Consider the following 17,626-nt stretch of genomic DNA (forward strand, 5'->3'; position numbering starts at 1 on the left):
GGAATTGAAAAAAAATGGGCAACATATAAATATTAGTTTTGCATGTCTGACCATAGCACAAAAAGAAATAGCAAAGCAAGATTTCAATTCAGGATTAAAATTCCCTTATAAAAGAATCGAAAAAAGACAAATTAAATTTGGTCTTCAATATCTCCAAGAAATGTTAACCGTGTTTTCGTTTTGAAATATTGCTGCTGGGACTAGTTTAAATATATTTATACCTCTCACCTGAGCTAATATCCCTGTTGGGAGACAGGAAGATAACAACCATTTTTTTTACAGGTAAGGTATTATCATTATTCTAGTTGGAATTATTATTTAATGAAATTCAATTAGTGCTTATTAATAATGGACCCAAAACAGAATGCATTTTAGCTGAGCATCCAATTGTCTGTTTTTATGCTCTATCCTGCACATATTGGGAAATGAATAGGCTTTATTTCCTTTAGAACTTTTTGTATCTTGAGGCTCTATGGAAAAGAATAATTTTTATTATTTATCGCACGTTACTGGTCATTGCTTCAGTTTTTTTTTTTTTTCTTTGTGGTAATACCTGTGTTATAGTTACAAAATTTTAAGAAAACTTCTTATGAAAATGTGCCATTCTCTAAGAGTGGCAATTGTCTAACTGTTGCCAAGTATGAGCTGTGACTCTTGGGTAATGAGATTGCCTAAGTGTCTTATGTGTTTCTCATTCAAATATGTTTTAAAACTTTGAGGTTTTACAGAATAAATAGCCTTTTCTCATGACTCAGACTCACCCAGACAACACATGGAATATCTAAGTTGTCATCACTGTGGTATGGTAAGTAGTGGGCATAGCTCTTCTGTCTCTGCAGAATCATATGCCTCAGAATCCATATCCCAAAAACTCATAACAGGAATCTAATAATATATTAGTCATCAGGTGAGCATCTTTGAAAATGGAGATTTTATGCAAAATTAGCTATTTCAAAAACTTAAAATGAAAGTAATCTACTGAGCAAAATGTAATATATATGACAGATTAAGCGAACACATACTATGTGTCAGGCATTGTTCTAACCTTACAACTTCCCTATGGGTTCGATATTTTCATTCTTACATTGCACATTTATAAATACAGTACAGAATATATGGTCTAAAGTCATACAGATGGTTGCTGATTGAACTAAAACATGAACCCAGGCAAGCTAACTCCAGAATCTGTACATTTAACATTTAGCTATATTACTGAGTAAACTGTAAATATAATAGATTTTAATTATATTCCGAAGTTCATAGGTAAGAGAAATGTTGAGTTGATATACCACTTAGGTTCTTGAGAAATACTGAAATCACCATTTTCACCATTCCACATCATGTCTACAAATATCTCATTGACCAAAGTCAGTGACACAACCGAACCCAAAATCAGAAAAGTGAGAGATATCCTTCTCCCATGAATATTGTTGAGAAAAAGGAGAGAATGAGTGTATAGAGAGTTATATTATCCAAAAATATAATAACTTACATTATATTATAATATATAATATAATTATATTATATAATTATAATTATATAATTTTTTCTGGAGAGTACATTTTCAGTTGCTTCTTTTCTTATTTCTGCTATGTTACTCCAGTCACCCTGAGTTTCCTCGTAGGTCTAACCTGAACACAGCTAGCTTTGGCCAGGGCACTAAAATTCTTGTTATAAACTATCTGGGGGAGGCTAAATCAGTTTTGTTTTGTTTTTTAACTTCTTATTCCTAAATACAAGACTGTTATAAAACTCTATCACTTGAACCTTGATAATTAGATTCTGGAATTTTATTGTACCCTAAGATTTCCACTGTCAATGTCCACCCCTTGCAGTAGATCTTGGGCTCCACTTGCTGTTGCATTCAGCCCAATCTCATAACATCCTACTGGAATACTCTTCATGAAATTATCGATTATCTAACTTGGAACTTCTACTTGAAGTCTGGTCAGTGCTTCTTTGTGCTGACTTTCTTTGTGCAGGCTCCTCTTGCCCATGGTACTGGTATCCCGACAAGCTTTCATATAGAATGATGTGCTAAAATGCTGTTACATAGTCATGACTTTCATAACTGGAGTCCTTAATTTGATCCACTGTTTGGCTGCAGAAGGTCTCTGGAACTCAGACATTGTGTGCAATATTCTATTCCTGTCCATAAACACTTTTTTTTTCACTAGAGTTTTGATTTTTTCCTCAAGGTGTCTATAATCCCAAAATGTTTAGAACCATTGCTACTAATAGATGCAAAGCAAAAGAGAAGAGTGATTTACTTTTTAGATGCTTGAATTAATTTTTCTAAAGAGTAACATGTTCCTAGAATTAATACTGCACATGTTCAGTAGCCATATGTAGCTAGTGGCTACTATATTGGGCAATATAAGATTATAACAATGTTACCTTTCTTACATATCAGTTTAAAATATGGTAGTGTGGACAAGTATTTCAGTTGGTTTTTGATGGTTTGTGAGAACTCAATGCTAAGGTTCAGGTTAACAGTAACATCTCAGACATTATTATAAATGTCTGAAAAAAAGAAATGCTTGATCATTTGGTCTATTTCAATGTTATGTGGCATTTTTTTTAAATCATATATGGAATACTTTTTAAATGATTAGATGGTTTATTGATGGTGGTGAAATGACACCTTGTAGAAATATAATGTCATATAATTGAATTCAGTAAGATTTTATAAGTTCTTGATATGTGATAATATTCTATCTACCCTGAAATAAAGTATAATATACCACAGTTTTTAAAAAATACCAAAATCAGTAAATATTATTATAAAACATACCTGTAACAAAATATACTAAATGATTTATACATATAGTTATATATATATATATATGTATAGCTGTAAAGATAAATATCAATATTGTGTGTCATAATTAGTAGTTACAAAAAAAGCAGGTGGTAATATATAATATATTTGAATGTACCTGCATTGAGTAAACAAGTTAATATTAGTGTTTCAGTAAAAAGTACATAAACAACAAAATTAAGTAAAGTAGATGTATCTCTGCCACGGTACAAGTAGAACAGCAAATTTTTCACAAACTACTGTTAGAACATGCAGGTAAAATAAGAAAGTTGAAGGAAATGCAATACTTCTCTGAATATTAGATAATAAGAAACATCAGGAGAAAAAAAGGAATGAGTGCTAATCAACCTAGTAGAAGATTGGATACTACTATGAAGACTGTATTTGCTAGATTAAGTGGCCCTCAGCTCATCTTGTGTGTACAAATCTTTGCCTATTTTTTTTTATGTGGTGACCTTCCAAGAAACTGTACTACAAACCTCAGCAAGCACATATCTGATGTTTACAACAGAATCTCACATTGGAACAATATCTCTATTGGGTTGAATCTCACATTGGAATATCTCCATTGGGTTTGAGTCATAGATTATAGTAGTAAAATTTTTGTATTTAACATTTTGAGGGAAAAACATCAATTCTAGCTCCAATGAACTGTGTAAGTTATGGCTCTTCATATTTCTAAAAACCTAAAACCACAATGTGCTGTTTTCTCCATGACGCTCTACCACCAGAGGGTATCACCACTACCAGTAGCCCTATTATCGAAATCCTTAAATGCAGGGTAATATTTGCATGTGTTCTACAATGTCAGTAAATGCTTCATATTAAAAAGCATTTTGGAAAAGTTCTTGTCAAGATTGGTTGAAAGTATTGTAATTAATATGAAAGATTTTCTTGAACAAAAATATATGCTAAAAGAAAAAATGATTTTGATAGTTAATTTGTTGCTTTCTTCTTGTTAAAGGATCATTGCTCATTTTATTAAAACATCATTACTTCCTAAGAGTCATGGTGAGTCTTACAGTGAAAAGATTTTTCTTTCAAAAATTTTCCATGCTTATCAAATCTCTAAACTTTTCTGTAAAGGAAAATACAGATTAAACCATCATCATCACCACAAACACACACACATACCTGCACACACATGCACAGAGAGCGGGGGGGGTGTGAGGGGGAAGGTGGGAGAACGCAGAGAGAAAATTAATAAATGACCAAAATCTTTATATAGGTAATCAAAGGCATTTGAATTCATAATGCTCACCTATTTGCTCCATTAGGTTTATGAAAAGATAATCTTTGGGTCAGACAGAATGGATGAGTGTCCCATCTCTACCTCTTACTTTCTGCGTGACTTTTGTCAAGTCATTTAATAACTAGAGGCTTCACTTTTCACATCTTCTAAATATGGAGAAAATAATAGAGCCCTCGTGTTCTGAGTCAAAGATCTTTTAATGTCTTATTTATCTTTTCCTGGAGGTAAATAATGTACCTTGTACACAATATGCATGTAAGAAGCAACAGTTAAAAAGTTGAATAAATATCATGTGTCATATAACCAACAGTTCCCAGAATAATATAGGTACTCAGTGTCAGCTGTGATTATTTTAATAATGATGAGAGTTATGCCTTCTTGCTAAATTGTTCTTATCAAATTAGGCATCATTTAAATTATCCTTTCTATTAAATGGATATATTCTTTTATTTCTTAAATTCTGCTTTAGTTGGTTATCTTATATTTATATTTCATATATGCTGTTGAGTTACACCATAAAATGTTATACACAATACATATATAATGCACATTTTAGCAGGCTTCATATTTCACAATAATAATGAAATTTCATCATTTTGATCTATAAATCATGCTTTTTCCCCCATAATCTATAGATTTTACCTTAATTTTGGCTAAAGAATTTTTTTATGTACTTAGAGCTTATTTTTGAATTGTAGTTAAGAATTAAGTGTAGGAGAGTATGTTTTGCCATAGAATCAAATAGATCTATCTGGACTCTGCATTTGAGCCTATTGTGACTTAATTCTCATTTATTCTTGACATAGTGCACTAAGTCCAAAGGCCTGGGAATTCCTTGGGGAGCAAACATCTCCAGAGTTAAGTAAAGCTGAATAAGCAACAAGTATGCGATTGAATTCTTCAACTGTCTACATATTCAAAAATAAGAGAGTAGAATTCTTGACAAATACTTATTGGGAACTACCACATTCAAAATATTTCTAAACTTATTTGAGAGTTTTTTCCCCAAACCAAGAAAAAACTTGTGAAAATTAGTTTTGAAATTTTGGGGAAATCTTTGTGTTTTAACTATTTGTCACCTGCTGTTTGGTTTTATTCAACTGTTAATACATGCAGAACCAGAAAAAGGTCCTGGGATTATATAACTATCTCCATAATCAGAGGATAGGGAAAAAACAAAGAAAGAGACTGAGCACTCCAGTCTGGTAGTTAATAGAGTTTACTAAGGGAAACTTATATAAAGCTAAGTCTTGGGTGGCTACAAGACAAAATGGATTCCTGCTCCATTTGCTAGCTGCCAAAGAATTATGTGGAGTAAAGGCAGGAAGAGCCACAGGTACTAGCATGAGAATGTTATCAGGTACAGGAAACTACTTTACATGCTTGACTAGATCAGGAACCAGCACAGAGCAGGAGACTGAGGAGGGGTGCTGGTTTATGTCAGAGTGAACATCAATTATGATCAAAAGTCTCTAAAAGGGATTTGGGGTAAACAGTCTTCCCTTTCTGCCTAGGTCCAGCTCGTGGGGCTGCTAGTGGTCATGTCATGGAACAGACTTTCCTCCACATCAGCATATAACTTTTAGTGTTACTTACAGCTATCCTAATACTTTGATTCTGTTGGTAAATGCATTTATATTTGAAAAGCGATCAATAATTGACTAAAACCACATTAACAAAATTAATGTTATAAATTAGACAATTCCTTGTAGAAGTATGGCGTGGATATGTTATGTAATAACAAATAATTTTGTAGGTGAACTTATATTGAGTTGGCACAGTTTTAGTCATTTTTGTCCATTTTTAGCAGCTTCAATTTGGAAGACTCATACCTCATTTTTCCTGATAATATTTTATCATCTTATAATCAAATTAGCTTCTAGAGTTTCATGTGAAATAACTCACTTCACTCTTATATACTGTAGAAACATAAATGTAAAATGGAATAAAATTTTATGTTTTATTTGACATTTTATCTATTTCATATAAAACATATTTTCTTATTTAAATGAAAATACAGGATTACAGTTAAATTATCAGCAAGAGTAAGCCACACATAAAATCTTCACTACTACTTTTAAAGCAATGTATAGTAATAGAAAGACAAAAATAGGGCTTGAAATAGAATATCTTCTGTTACGTGGTTCTATGGAGTGCTTAAATGAGTTCAAAGTATTCCACATATAACCTGTAGCTGTGGTGTGTTTTTGACAAATACGAATATTTTGATAACTGCATAGTCTTTATGGCTCAAATAAACATTTTTCAAATTTTCTTTAACACATCTTTAACCTTCCTTAAACTTCTGTTTTTAAGCAAAAAGAAGCATACTATTTCCTACTTCTCTGTTGGTCAATCATCAGAACATCAGAAATAACTCATTAACAGAGATTGCTTTTTGAAGCGTACTCTCTCTGTCTCTGAAAAATGCTTAAACATCACCCTATTGTCTACATACTTCATTTATAAACTAATCACATACTAGCTTGTCAAAAGTCTTTTTTATGTTTCTTTAAAAAGTTCTTTAATACATGGATTTATCTCACAATGTAAGTTTCTAACATGTTTGAGGGAAAACCACATATTGTATTTCTTTATATTTTCCTACTCTGTTTGATTAAGCTAGACTTTTTCATATGTACGGTACCTATTCTGATACAGTATTAATAGCACCTAACATATCAGGTAGCTAACATTTGTCAAACATTCTTCTGGCAGATGCGTAGAAACTCATTTAATCCTTACCCTAATCCTTTAAGAGTACACCTATTCTACAGATGAAGAATCCAAGAAGAAGGAACAGTAATTTGCCCAAGGTCACACAGCTAATAAGTGGCCATACTTCCTGTGAACTCCACAGACTGATTCCAGAGTCTCATGATTTTAACTGTCTTTAACTTTCTAAATCCATCTTCCTAAATATGTAAATTCTCTACACAAATCTGGACATTCCTAAACAGCAGTATGGAGAGAAAAAAGGAAAAGACTGAGGGAAGGGAATAAAAGTGGGATTGTGCCAACCGTAAAAGTCTATTTTTAGCATGAGCTGCCTAAAGCCAGGATAAAAACAAAGTATGTAATATACATACCTCTGTTGATGTCAGTGGAGGCCGAAGTCCTGTGGCTCTTAAAAGATCCTGTAATGAACGGAGTCCTCAGAAACATCCAAGCACCAGAACAAAATACTGTCTCATACTGAATTTTGAAGAAATTTTCAGGCATTGTATTAAAAAATCATTCTATGAAGGTGATTCAAGGAAGGCACTAAGATTGTATGACTCCACGGGAATATTAATTGGTATAGCCATGATGGGAAGTTCCAGTATGGAAGTTCCTCAAAAAATTAAAGTAGAACCACCGTATGACCCAGCAATTCCACTTCTAGGTATTTATCCAAGAGCAATAAAAATAGAATATCAAAAAAACTCTGTACTTTCATGTCTCATGCAGTATTATTCATAATAGCCAAGATATATACAAAACCTAAGTGTCTATGTATGAATGGATAAAGAAAAAGAAATATATCTCTATGTATACCTATAAATATAGATGTGTATATACATAGATATAATATTGGAATATTATTCAGCTATGATAAAGAAGGAAATCCTCCATTACAACAACATAGGTGAACCTGGAAAGCATTATGCTAAGTGAGATAAGCAAGATAGAAAAAGACAAATACTGCATGGTATCATTTTTATGTGGAATCTAAAACACAAAATGAAAACAAAAACAAAAGTCAAACTCATAGAAACAAAAAAATAGAAAAGTGATTCCAGGGGCTGAGAGTTGGGAAATAGGAGAGGTTGGTGAAAGGGTACGAACTTTCAGCTATAAGATGAAGGAGTTCTGAGGATCTAATGTAAAATATGGTGACTGTAGGTAACACTGTATTGTGCAGTTGAAACTTGTTAAGAAAGTAGAACTTAAATGTTTTACCAAAAAGTAAAGTATGTGAGGTGATGAATGTGTTAATTAGATAGGGGGAACCCTTTGGCAATATATGCTTATATCAAATCTCCATGATGAACAATTTTAATATCTTATTATTTATATGTCAATTATACCTCCATAAAACTGAAATTAAAAAAAAAGAATATGTGAATACAAATATAGACTTTTGTTGCTCATTTGAACTGAAGGAAATTTAGGGAGCCTAGAAAAGTGCAATGACAATGATAATGATGTTAATTATGATGAAGATTTGTACATTACTAGCAGCTCCTACAGTTTACGACCTTTTGATATCAGTGAGGTTTCTCCTATTTTGCAGCTCAGGAAACAGGATTGGACTGGCCAAGTGACACGTAGAGTCAAAGAACAAGTAGATGGCTAAAGCTCCTCTGTACTTTGACCTTTAAAATCCATGCTCTTCCTCCTTATACCATAATTTTTTTTTTTTTACATAGGTATTTTGAAGAAAAATGACTCTATGAGAAATTAAACATTATGCTCTCAAATTTAGGTATGTTATCAATAATACTTGTTAAAAGCAGGTTTACAAGCTGTCCAGCAGTTCATAGAGTGATGAGCTTACTACCTTATTACAGAAACAGGGATACAGATTGAGATCCTTGTTCACTTCTCCTAGCTCTACAAAAAGAGAAGAGAGGAGAGATAAAGCAGAACTATCTTTAGAAAGCAATTCTGGGCTTATCCCAATTTGTAATTGTTATTGTTGGTTTTAATATGTATACTAATCTGCTCAGCTGCTGTAACAAAATGCCACAGACTGGATGGTTTAAACAGCAGAAATTTATTTTTTTCACTGTTGTGGAGGATAGAAGTCCGTGATCAAGGTGTCCGGCAAATTTGGTTTGTGCCGAGGGCTCTCTTCCTGGCTTGTAGGCCTCCACTTTCTATGTCCTCACTTGACCTTTCTTCAATGCTATGCATGTGTGTAGAGGGAGAGGGAGAGGGAGAGAGAGGGAGGAATTAAGGAAAGGAGGAAGGGAGAGGGAGAGAGCTCTCTGGTGTCTCTTCTTATAAGGACATTAATCCTATCAGATCGGGCTCCACCCTTATGACCTCATTTAATCTTGATTACTTCCTTAGAGTCCCAATCTCCTAAAACAGTCCATACTGGGAGTTAGAACTTCAATATATGAATTTTGAAGGGACACAAACATTCAGTCTATAACAGTATGGAAGCTTCAACTTGTCTCCCGGTTTATCAGGAGGCTGCCTAAAAGCCTTGTTAAACTTCATATTATGGAACCACATTGATATCTATATTCTGAATGTGAATACGCATGCCCAGATTAGAGTTCTTAATTGCTTCTTCTGGTTATCACCTCCAGGCTAGTTCTCTGGAACAGGTCCTCTCTGTGGCTGACAGGGTACCAGGCAGAGACAAAAGCATGATTAGATGCCCCCTTCCAAGCCTCTCAATAACATGGATGTTCAATTTTGCCTCTTCCTTCATCCTCTTATGAAATGCAGGACCCCATGGAAATCAATGGGATGCATTACTTAGAAAAAGAATGAGGAGCCCTACCCTAGAAATATACTAAAATTTTGAAAACACATATTTTGAAAAGCAAACTCTTAAAGGGACTTGACTGCTTCTCAGAATATATCCATCATAATAGGAACTGAAGTTTTATAATACAAATTCTGTGCTAAAATATCACTATTCCTTTGGCAATTAATGGAAGTAAATCAACACCTTAAAGATTTTAAGTGACATTATTCAGTAGCACACTGTCTTATAAATGACAATTATTGAGTTCTCATAGCCCTACTTAAATATTAAACTCATTACTATAAAATTAGCTTATTAGGTAATTATTATATGGAAGAGCAATGTATATTTTAGATTATTTTTTATTTCATAAAATATTTTTTTCATATATTTGTATGACTTTGCAAGCACGTCTTCAGGATTTATTGAATTGCTGACTTTTATATATTTGAAGATTAATTTAGTTTAAGTACATTGTGAAGAACAGTTGGAATTTCTATACTTCCAGAAACAACATAATACATATTAATTATAATAACTTGCATCAATGCAAAACGATAATATTGAACTTCATTTTGCATTTGTAGTTTGATTGTATCTTTAATGAATTTCTAAAGTTATAATACCTAAATAGAATTCCAGAAGACACTGGGATATTTAATATATGACTAAGTTTACTTTTGTTTTGAAAGTTTATCAAACTTATGTTACTTAAATTTTGTGTAAGAATTCTTTGAACTACCAATTTCTATGTTTTACATACTAAAGTGATTCATATGGATATAGAGGAAATGCATATGCTATTTATAATGGTGACTTTGTTTAAAATAAATTGAGTGATATAATACATTTATATGACTTTATTATGTGAGTGGTTACACTGTCATTTTGTTCCTTTTACTTTGCTTGTTTTTAATGACCTCTTTGTGTTTGTATAGCTGTGTATATGTCTGTATATTTTTATCTTCTCAAATATCACCTAATGTCATTTGAAGATATATGGTGATAGAAATTTACATTATATTTAGTCAAATCACATTTATTTATATATACTTTAGAAATATTTGTTTTTAAATATTCATTTTCTTTTTTTTTTGACATATGCAGTTAAGAAAGAAAAGTTTAATGAAGGATATCTTGGAATAATTTATGTGCCACGAGTTTAGAAGTTAATGTTGCTTTATCAACCAAAATAAAATAAGGAAATGAAGATGTAATAAAGTCAAAATGTTAGAGTTGAAAATACATTTTTTATTCAAAAATGGACCCCATTGTATTAAAGCAATTTGAAAATCTGAAGCACAAATTCAGATGAAATTTCAAACTACTTTTTTCCTTGTAAATTATTATCAAGTTGAAATGGGAGATAAGTGCATTTAGAGACTTTTTAGGTAGAAAACAGATTTCCTTCAGGGGCTACTGAGTAAACTTCTTTCATTTTTTTAATGAAATAGATATTGTTTACTATTCATGATAAAAGTGAACAAAAAAGAAACAATTAGTTTTAAAAAATAGACTTCAAAGAATGTAACACATTCACTCCTTAGGTTCTTAAGTCATTTTTTTTGTTGTTCTTTTGTTCTGTAATTGATTGCTAGCACCCCCTTTAACCCACCTTAAAGGGCAAGCAGGAAATTCATGTTTTCGTTCATCAGCCCATCCCTCTGAAAAGCGTTCGATATTAAAACAGTTTGCAAGGAGCAAAAGCAGAGGAAACAAGAGGCCCAGCTAGCCTGTGGCAAGATACACTCGAGATTGGCTGCAACATGCATCGAATCTTGTTCCTGTCCAGTATTTGCATGGAGATATCAAGTTAATTAGGGTATGACTGTTCTTCGCTTTATATGTGACCTTTTATTATATCTGTGGCTCTCTAGTTCATGTGGTGTCATAAAGCTCTGAGAAAGTCTTTCCAGCTGTTTGACACAAACTGGAAAAAAATTAAGCATTGTGGGGTTGTTGGTTTTTTGTTTGTTTTGTTTTTGTTTTTGCCTGAAGGTTTTTACAGCAGCAAATTACTGCAGAAGCAAAGTTGATGTTGTGGATAGATTTGCTGTGGGTGTCAGAATGCTTCTTTTGTCTTTTAGCTCCCCGCCTTCCCTGATGATCAGGTGCGACAGAGTTGAGAGAGGTGGGGTGTTGAGGGGGAGGGGTTGCGGGTTGGTTCAGGAGGAGGTTACATGGCAGAATTCCCACGAATGCTGGCGAAGGATGAAAAAGATAAAGAAATCTTGTTTTTCTGAACTAGAGGATTCTCTGCATGACTTCTCCACTGTTGGGGTGATGAGCTTTCAGGCTGAGATTTTATTAACAATTCATATGGAGATTGAGGGCAGTAGAGGAGCAGATTCTCACATAAACTTGATCTGTCCATGAATGCAGTTCTCTGTTTGCCCTGACCCTGCATGGCTTAAGACACTGCCTGTGAGGCCAGTGTGCCAGACACAAAGAAAGAAATGAAAAGCAAGCACATTCCAGGAGTCTGCACAAAAGACCGAGCAGTTTCTAGTCGTCTCCCCAGAGAGGATCTTATCACTGCATGGCCAAAAACCTCTAAAATGTTTATTTGTATACCTAAAGCTTTAAAAATCTATGTGACTGTTAATCAAGCAATAGTTTATAGTGATGTTTTGTTAGGTTTTAAAGTTTTGTTTTCAGAACTTGTTGAAGCTAGAAAAATATTTGCAAAGGTTCAGTTTTTGAAGTTTAGCTTTAGAAGTCACTGGCCTTGAAGTATTTTTACTTTCTGATTTGTAGGTAACTTGCAAAATGAATCCTTTCCGGCTTTAGGAGAAGCAAGAACAACATTTTAAAGCTCAGTTTGACTTTCTGATGCCTTGTGACATTGCAACTTTGAAACTTGTGGCAGAGTTCATGCATGAGATGAAAGTGACATGGGGGCAGACATCCCCGTGCTCAGGAGCGCAGACCCAGTGCTACCAAAAAAAAAAAAAAAAAGAGGGAAGCAAGTGGATAGAAAAGTTTGAGTGGGACAAAAGTACAAGGGAGACTACGAACTTTTAACGCCGTCGCATTTCTATAATTATTGGCAGTTCGCTCTACCAGGATGCATTACAACAGGGTAATGATAAGGTATCACAAGACATTTCTCTGTGACTTAATATACTAGTTTTATTGTTTAACAAGTCCACACTCTGGAAGTATGATACATTTAAGTCTAAGGAGGTAAAAATTTGATATTCATAATACTGTTGCTAAATTACATTTCCACAGATGCTTAAAAATCAGAAAACCCAGGTACACACAGACTCTAGAATTGTACATACATGTGTAGCTGTTCAAGTTGTTTCAAAACTTTTATGGTTCATGAATTTTAAAAAACAACGTAGGAATGTAGGCTAATGCCATTAATTATGATACGTTTTGTTCCTTTCATTTTATAGTGGTTTTATTTCCATGAAATTAACTGTTGTACTTAGGCTAATTGTCAGTAATTGGTGACAAAATCACTTCATTGTTTTTTCTATAGCATGATACTAATTAGGACTTTGCAGTACTGGCTCAGCCATGTTCTGTGTTTTACCTTCTATCTTGAGTCAGTGTTAGATAATATCAAGTGCAACTTAAAAAAAAAACTATGAGATAAAACATTTCTATTAATAATTAAACAAGTCTTTTAAACAGCCTGTCATAAATTAATTTTAAAACGCTGAAATTGAAGGAGGGTTTTATGATAAGTTTAGTTGGTTTCATGAAACAACTGATTTTTCTGATTTGAATTGAATCCTATTGGAATCATCTATAAAATAACACAATTACGAATTTCAACTGCTTAGCCACATGCATTTTCTTATTCTATTTATATCTGCAGCATTGTAATCAGCATTGCTGAAATGGTTTTGTAAAGTATCACAGGGCTGGATGGCATTGTTTTTCTTTTCATGCCTGATAGTTAAATTGATTCTAATAAAATACAGCATATTATTTATCCTTGGTTTCTAATTAGTTTTCTTTTTTCTGTTTTATTTTGACACACAAGAATGTTTTTTGAAGCATTATATTTCAAACAAAAATATATATGAACAGTTGGGTTTATAAAAGCTTGCTTTCGTATTTTATTTTCAACATAGAAAAGTGTGTTCCATATAGGTAATAGGTTATAAAGAGAGAGAAATGGGACAGTGTTGTATTGTGTGAAGTGAGGTTTAATGTCGATGGGAGAAAATAGTACATAACTATGTATCCCATTAAAACAATCACAACCAGTACTACTTTGCCCTTTTTTTCTTTAAAAGATTTCTTCTCAACTGATTTCCCTTACAATTTTTATTAATTTGTAAGTTACAAAAGTTTTCTAATACTTTGAAGTATAGCCTCCTTACTTCTTTGCTTCATTCTAAGATACTTTTAGCAATCAAGGGCATTTTGCAGTTTACGATTCAGTTTGTTTTAAATGCATCCATAATGTATAACTTAGAGCTGTCTCACAATCATCCTGAAAAAAAGTTTTTAAGAAGTAATTAGAAAAATAATTGCCTATTAAAAGGTGAAGATTGGTTTGAGCAGGGAGAGAAGAAACTGAACACTGAAATTGAAAGCATTCATTGTTAGCATGACACATATGCACCAAATCTGAAATTAGAGAAAACTCACGAAATACGTATCTTGGCAAGGGGGAATTGTTTAAATTTTCTAAAGCTGTCAGCCCATTTTCTCTATTTTTTCCTGTTAAAGAAAAAACTTCAAATGGAAAGGCTCACCTTTTGTATAAAGTTGAAATGTTTTATTATTGCAAGATTGTTCTACACTGTACAAAACCAGAACAATTCAGTCGCTTCCAGGGAAGGGGGGGTGGGCACAAATGAGGATCTTTCTATCATTTTAGAATGTCCATAGCAAAGTGCAAAAACTATAAAAATCTATGGTTGTTTCTTTGAAAAAAGAATCTTTTGATTACAGCAGTTACTTGAATACCCATTCAGGCTCTTTTGTAACGTGTTGTAATAAATGCACATCTCCTAAATGAAGAATACTCATAAGGGGACAAAACTCAAATATATACTATGTTTAGATGCTGTGTTTCAATAGGTTATCCCATAGGATTAAACAAAGGTTCTTCTTTCTTTTTCATTTATTTTCTTTTTTACTTTTCTTTTTTGTTGTTGTTTTGTTTTTCTTTTTTTCTTTTTTCTCTAGAAATAAATTCCTAAAGCAAAATTCAATTTGTTCCCTTTTCACCTTATTGGCGTATGTTCTCTTGTTTATTATCAGTTTCTAATATCTAGAATGTGAAAAATAAATAGGTTGAGGCTGACTTTAAGTTTTAAGAATGAGAAAGTATTATGAAAGTTAGTTGGGAAAGGTTCTTGTTCTCTTTTACGTATCTTGCCTTGTCATAGACTCTGGAGAGTATAAGAAGAAGGAGTTTTTCTTCCTTGAGTATTCTAAATGTTCATGGAAAAGACAAGAGAGGAAATAAGACTCTGGTAATATTATGAGCCACATCCAGGGCATTTGAATCCTATAGGAAAAAAAAAAAAAAAAACTAATAAATCCAGTCTACTTCTAGCATAATCGTACTTGACAACCATAGAGACACCGCTGGGCTACATGGGTAGCAGCCAACATCTTTGACTGCTCCAGCCCCAGAATCTTTTATAATTGTAATCACTTTCTTCATCAGTCCAAGCTGTGCCAACACCCCTAATTAGCCATAGCCTTATTTTAAAAATTAAAAACAACCCACACATGCAATAATAGCAACAACAAGAAGCACCCCACAGCATTAACTACATTCCTTGTGTGATATCCCACTACATCCAGTTGTATTCAGCTCCTAGCCTCTGACCTATATGGCTTGTGCGGGGTTAATCAACTTCTCCAATCAGAGGTGTACCCACAACAGGACGACCAGGTCCTACTAAGGTGCTACCAAACTCTGGTGTTGTTTATTAAATTTTAATGTGTGGTTTTTTTTTCAGTGATATGCTTGTTTATATCAGAAACAGCCTCATTCACTTACTGCTAAATGTATGACTCACCAACTAAGCAAATAACAATAAATAAAATAAAAAATAAGCAGAGTTAGAGCCTATTGATTCCAAGCTAGTTTTGTTTATGTTGCTCAAATAAATTCTATATTCCATGAAATTTGTCTTTTCCCAGGGGTTAAGCTCCTGCAGCCCCAGGGAAAGTGGGCAATAACTACGTTAAAAAGCATAAATCATAATTAAACAATGTGGTAAGCCTGGAGGTGTTTTAAGTATTATTTATTTTAGAATATCCGAAGTAACAATTTTCTCATCTTGCAATATGTGCATACATGTATGAAGACACATATTTTCCAAAGCCTTATTTTATGTTGGGCAATATCACAATCTGTAACATGGGGAAAATTTACATGACACCAAATACAGGCCTCAACAAGTAAATGGTGAATGAAACAGGTTCGTTAGGGTGTGTCATGTGTCTTACCATTACCAGGGCAGGTAGCCAACAACTCTTGCTTCAGGTGACCAATGTCTGCAGGTGAAGCAAAACTCTTGTTTTACCTTTTGTTCCGTATGACCTATTGTTTCATTAGTAAGTACCTATTTAATTGCAAGTTCTTTAGCTTTGGAATCCAGAAGTAACCCGAGACTAATGATTATTTTGTAAATTACCTAGTCATATGCCAGCTAAGAAAATAGTGTTCCTGTCTTTTTAACAGCAAACAGAGGTTATTTAAGATTTTATCTCTAGGTATGAACATGGAAGATATTCAAGCTCAAATCATGCTTTGGATATATCTTCTAATTCTCTCATTCACCTGTTTGAGATGAGATGTGACACATATTTTGTCATATTATTCAATGTATCATTTTTGAAACTAATTTAAAATAAAAATAAAAATTATAAAGAAGTTAGCCATTAATGTGCTATAATCTTGCATTATTATTATTTCAAATAATAGAAGAATTAAATTATATAGAGTATCTCCATATCTCTGAAAGTACATAGCTTTCATAAAAGTGTCACATAGCAATGGAAAGAAGACATATCTAGAACAGTCACCTATATCTAATTAAGTTTCAAAATAATATAGAGAAAATGTATTGGAATGAAGAACAAAAAACCACCCTTTTTGAAACTGCATTGAAGACATTTTTATTTTATCATACGGACTTTTGTATGATAACTTTTAACAAGCTAAAGATGTAGAATATTAAATGAATTAGCAAAACACAGAGTTTAGCATATGGCCACATTGTAAACTGTCAAAGGTATAAAAACACCAAAGCAGGCCATGTGATTGTAGTTAACACAATCAGAGTGAAGTAAATGTAGGCAATTCTTCACCTTCTTGGCTTTTACATGTGCAGTTTTACTCTCTGGTTTACTTCTTCCTGTGATCGATTCCCAGGCAAAGCCAGAGCTCTTCAGGAGAAGGTTGAGATTATAACAATGTCAGCCTTTGCTTTTAGCAGAGTGATGAGGTTATCAATAATGCATTGGAGATCTCAGGAACCTTGTATGTATGGACATCACAGCTGCCCAGCATTTATTGCAGGACTTGCAGATTTGAGCTGAGATGTCATCACATCTGCTTTTGAACCAGCCACTGATGCATTCTCAAGAAAACTTGGGGGCACAGGGAGAGCTGTTGAGATTATCTAACTGAAACATTGCATTTGAGGAGGTTATTTAGGAGTGAGAATACATCTGTGGAATTGCTTTTTTTAAAGAATTCTATTCAATACTCTTCTAATAACCTTCTGTCTCTCCAGCTCCCTTCTAACGTTTGTATGTTTTGTTGTTTCTCTGACAAGTTTATTTGTATCCTAAACAGCTTGCCTGGTAGCAGGGTTCATATTCTGTACTTGGGCTTTCTGGTCACGGTGATGTCTGAGAGTAATAGAGAGGGGGAATAAGTGAGTGTGGAAATGCAAAGCTGTCTCTTGTTACATTTTATCGATCTCATTCTGGTGTCATTCAATTAAGACAAAAATGTGATGGATAGTCTCTGCACAGATTCCTGGGTTGCTCTCCATCCATTGCAGATAAAGCTTTTGTGTTTTATTTGGGGGTTGGGGGTGGATAAAGGGCATGGGCAAGTGGGAGAAATCAAAGATGCTATGTGATCTGA

Source organism: Pteropus medius, unplaced genomic scaffold (assembly GCF_902729225.1).
Source record: "Pteropus medius unplaced genomic scaffold, Ma_sr-lr_union100, whole genome shotgun sequence".
In the NCBI taxonomy this organism is placed as follows: Eukaryota; Metazoa; Chordata; class Mammalia; order Chiroptera; family Pteropodidae; genus Pteropus; species Pteropus medius.